This window comes from Lissotriton vulgaris, chromosome 11 (assembly GCF_964263255.1).
Source record: "Lissotriton vulgaris chromosome 11, aLisVul1.2, whole genome shotgun sequence".
Classification (NCBI taxonomy): Eukaryota; Metazoa; Chordata; class Amphibia; order Caudata; family Salamandridae; genus Lissotriton; species Lissotriton vulgaris.
The window spans coordinates 477,318,166-477,323,275 of NC_141699.1; the positions used below are offsets into that span (position 1 = coordinate 477,318,166).

Consider the following 5,110-nt stretch of genomic DNA (forward strand, 5'->3'; position numbering starts at 1 on the left):
AGCAAAGTACGGAGCATTTTTTATTGTTATGCCCTCTTTATCTCCACCTTCGAAAAGTATATCTGAAACCGCTTTTCAAAAAATATAATGTATCCACTATTGTATCGGCCATGGGGCTTTTATTTGAACTTAATTCACAGGACATCTGTTTTTTTACTGCTGTATATATTTTAAAATCGATAAGCTTGAGGAAAAGCACCCTTTTTTGATATGTGATTAACTTAAAACCTGCTGTACCCTCATGTTTTATTACTTATGTATGTATGTACTTTTATGATTATTAATCAATGATCGAATAAAGTTTTTGAATCGAAGTGGACAAATTACAAAAGCAAACGTTAAGTTACATGAATCAAAAGTGACAATTGTGAGCAACCAAAATACAAGAGGAGCAAACGATACATTACAGGAGGAAAAAGAGATATGTGTGCAGGTTACAAAAAGCGTACAAAATACAAGTGGAGGTATAATACTGCAAATAATGGCAGACACTCCAGCACAAGAACAAACGTTATGCAGGCAATGGTGGCACTTGTGCAAGTATCTAAAGCAAACAAAAGTGAGAGGTAGCAAACAGTGTGTTACAAGAGAAAAGTGACTTGTGCAAGTTACAAAAGGGTACCATACACAGGTACAAGGGTAATACTACAGTAAATGGTAAATACTCAAACTGCCAGATCACACTGGGAAGGCACTTCCCATGCACCAGCTTCACCTCAGCCTCCCCCCTGGCTACCTGGCTACCTGGCTACCTTGGATGACCCAGAAAGCTGTGTTTTGTGCTCCCTGCCAGGACATTTTCCCAAGGCCTGGAGGGTTGATTAATTTACTAATTGCAGGGGCCTTACCTCTGTTCATGTGCTCCTGAGCTGAAGGTCTGGGGAGGGCTGAGTAGGTTAGTAATAGCAGGGGCTTTGCGGGCTGCTTTTCAGGTGCTCCTGTGCTGGAGGGCTGAAATAATTTTGTGACAAAAAGGGGCATTGCTATTTTGTTTAGTTGCTCAGCATGTAGGCCATTGTCACCTGGGCCCTGTGTCGTGTGCAAGAACAGTATCCTCCTACTGTCATTCCTTGTCTGTGCAAATGGTATTTCATGAAAGGGCACGTCCCTTGAATGTGGGCCACGCCCCTTAAATATGGGCCACGCCTCTTGAATGTGGGCCACTTTTTTCGTCAGTGCCCGGGCCGAATTGTGATCCCAATCCGACCCTGGGCAGAAGAGGTCGTGGGAGCTGAAGTTGAAGATCGCTAGTGCAGACTACATTCCAGAGAGGCCATGCATTGCAACTCTTGCCCTCTGGACTGTAAGGTCTATGTTGGTAACCTTGGGAACAACGGAAACAAGACAGAGTTGGAGCGTGCGTTCGGGTATTATGGACCACTCCGGAGCATGTGGGTTGCACGAAACCTACCAGGTTTTGCATTTGTTGAATTTGAAGCTCCACGAGATGCAGCAGATGCTGTGAGAGAATTAGATGGAAGAACACTCTGTGGCTGCCCTGTAAGAGTTGAGTTGTCGAATGGCGAAAAACGCAGTAGAAACCGTGGTCCGCCTCCATCGTGGGGTAGGGGCAGACGTCCAAGAGATGACTACAGAGGTCGAAGAAGCCCGCCTCCTCGTCGCAGGTCGCCACGAAGAAGGAGCTTTGCTCGCAGCCGAAGCAGGTCCCTCTCTAGAGACCGAAGACGTGAAAGATCCTTATCCAGAGAGAGGAACCACAAGCCTTCACGTTCATTCTCTAGATCTAGAAGTCGCTCTAGGTCAAATGAAAGGAATAGCGCCGCAGCCTTCAGAAGGAAATGTACAGAGCATTACATTTTAAAAATGTTTTGTTTAAATACTTCATAAGCTTGGTGCATTTTTTAAAATGTTTTAGCTGTTGATTTACTTTGTATTGTCTCGTAACCAGTGACTGTTGTAAAGATGTGAATCTGTATATGGTTTTTGAGCAGATCTTATGGCAACTGTAAACCTAAACTTTGCGTTGTAAAATTCCCATGAATAGCTTGGGCATTCCATTTGTTTTGCATAGACTTTAAATAATACCATTAATTTTGTATATGTTCTCACAGACATTGAAATGCGTTGACTTTACCTAAGGAGTGCATAGGGCATCACCATTAAGAGACTGAAACGTTATTGCGAACCTGAGGACACCATATAGCACCAAGGCAGGGGACCCCCCCCCCTAAAGAAGATAGACTTTACTTTCATTACCAAGATAAAGACTGTGTCCAAACACCTTTGGCAAGAGGTCTGAGATTTAAAAGTGGATGATATGTCTTAAATGTTTGAAAATGTCACCTATATGTTGTGCAAACAATTCTTTTTGGTGCACAATGTATGTCATTTAGACTACATGTCCTGTTGCGTTGTGATTGTTTTAATGGAACAAATTACCTAAATGTTTTTAATACAATGAATTTATTAAAATTATATAACTGAACCCAAAATCAATGCTACAGACATGTTGAAAATAGTCCGCATGTTCTGCACACTGCACACTAAAGAAAACACCACTTTGGTCAAGGAGGGTCACTCTGCGTTACCATTAAAGAGGATTTAAAATTTCATCTTGCCTGAGTGTAAAATGCAAATTTCTATCTACTCCCAATCTAAAGTATCACATTATTAACATTATTAACTGTAATAAGGTAACCCAGTATTATAAGAGTTTTAGTTTTTCACAGTCAGCACATCCAAAACCTAAATGTGAATGCCCTACTTTTTAACTACAATGCAAACTTATCTGTGGGCCTCTGGGGCCACCCTTAGGTGTGATTTATATGTAATTAAAAGGAAGGTTTAGGCCTGGCAAAAAGTTTATTTTGCCAGGTCAAAATGACAGTTTAAAACTGCACTCAAGTTGCAATGGTAAGCCTGGAACATGTTTCAAGGGACTTACTAAATTGGTGGCACAATAGGTGTTGCAGGGTCACTGGTAGCATTTAATTCACAGGCCCTGGGTTTATGGTATATAACTCCACAAGGGTAAATTGAATATGCCAATCAGCTATAAACCATTTTTACCATATTTAAGGGAATGAGTATAATCACTTTGGCACTGGTTAACAGTGGTAAAGCGTACTGAGTCCTCAGGCCAGCAAAATCGAATTTCAACAGAAAAACAAAATGGAGGGAAACACGCAAAATATATGGGGAAAGACCACCCTGAAACTAGCAGGTCTAACAGAAACTAAATATATATTTATATATATTGGAGATTCAGCGTAGCACCAACTTTAAAACACAATCTTCTGCATTACAACTATGAAATTCAATGTAAGCATTATTGTTTTAATATATTGTTCGATATTCAGCATTGTATGAGTATGTGAAACCTAGAAACTATATAAATACAATGAAAACATGTAGCTTTGAAAGGAGAAATATATTTTATGAAGTTAACACATTCCAGTTTGCTTGGGTGCAGTGATATTTGCACTTCGAGAATTAAATGTCATATGCTATTATCATGTAAATATGTCAATGTTTAATATGCATCATGGATTGTACCAATAAAAAATGCTGGATCAAACTTGGGAAGAACCCTGTTTCAGTGAAGCAGCACTTGCTTGGTGATACCACCATTCAAAATGGAAGGAGGCTGATGCATAGACAAACCCCAGTTTGAGAGCATGCTTTCCTCTGAGGAGACTTGAGAGAAGGAATGGTAGGTATGTCTTTAATTAGTGTGGCCATGTTTGAGGATAAACCACATTTTATAGCCACACTGGATCAATGGTATCACAATATCAGTATTGGCATTGAGGGTGCAGGCGGAACAACTTTAGTTTCACAGAAAGTGCTTTCTGGATTCTTCCTCTTGGAGCTGGATTATGCTTGGGAATAGACTGCAGTTTTAAAGAAGATCTTGGTCAGGATTGAGCGTCTAGTAGGAGAAGAGGGTGCTTCAACATCGAGCCAGGTCAATCTTTGCAGAAAATGATGATTTTCAGGGAAGCACCAGTTCAGAGCTACCACCATATGAGAATAGGAGTGGTGGTTCCTCTAATTCAGCAGTGTAAACTGAGTGTGGGTCAGTGCTGCAAATGATCAGCAGATCTGTGGCTCCAGCATGTAGGAATGGAGCAGTGGGGACCTCCGCACAAAGTAGGCTGAAGCTTCAGAGGAAAAAAATTCATTTCAGTAGAAAACACCCAAAACATATCAACACCTGATTTAACCCCTTGTATGCTCATGACGGAGCCGCTCTGTCATGAGCCGCGGTTGCGCTGTGCTCATGACGGAGCGTACCATCATGGCCCTGCCGCCGCACCTGCACGGCGCTGATTTCGCGCCTGCTCGGCGCGTTCTATTAAGCGGGCGGGGCCATGACTCTCGCCCCCCCCCTAGCGCTGCAGCGGAATTGCTGCCGCAGCGAAGGGGTTAAAGGAGTTCTAGTGTTTAGAATTTTCATTTATTTGGTGTGTTTCTGTCTGTTGAATGCAATACAATTATATTTGTAATAAACAGAAGGAATCTTTGAAAACAATGAAACAAAATGAATAACTTTTTTTAAAAACCATGTATTGCAGAGTTAAATCTTTCTTTCAATGGCCATCAACATGTAAAACATAACAATCAATCAATCAATCAATCAATCAGTTAATTTGGAAAGCGCACAACTCACCCGTTAGGGTCTCAAGGCGCTGGGGGGGGGGGCGCTGCAGCTAGTGGTCAAAGAGCCAGGTCTTGAGTAGTCTCCTGAAGGCCGGGAGGTCTGTGGTCTGTCATAGGTGTAGGGGGAGAGCGTTCCAGGTGACAGCGGCGCGGTGGGAGAAGAATCTGCTCCCGGAGGAGGCTCTGTGGATGCGCGGGACGGCGGCCAGGGATAGGTCAGCGGAGCGGAGCCTCCTGTTGGGTACGTATAGGGAGAGTCTGCTGATGAGGTAGGCTGGGCTGGTCTTGTGGAGTGCTTTGTGTGCGTGGATCATGAGTTTGAAAGTGATTCTTTTGTCGACGGGGAGCCAGTGCAGGTCTCTCAGGTGCGGGGTGATGTGGTCTCTGCGTCGGACGTCTAGGACCAGGCATGAGGAGGCGTTCTGGATTCTTTGGAGTCTGCTGATGGGTTTGGACGGGGCTCTGGCGTAGAGGGCGCCGTAGTCGA

General features: G+C 43.1%; 1 pseudogene; it reads left to right on the top strand.

Annotated features, from left to right (window-relative positions):
* The first annotated feature begins 1,244 nt into the window (after window positions 1-1,244).
* On the top strand, window positions 1,245-2,052 carry LOC147679998 (serine/arginine-rich splicing factor 3 pseudogene; annotated as a pseudogene).
* The last annotated feature ends 3,058 nt before the right edge of the window (window positions 2,053-5,110 follow it).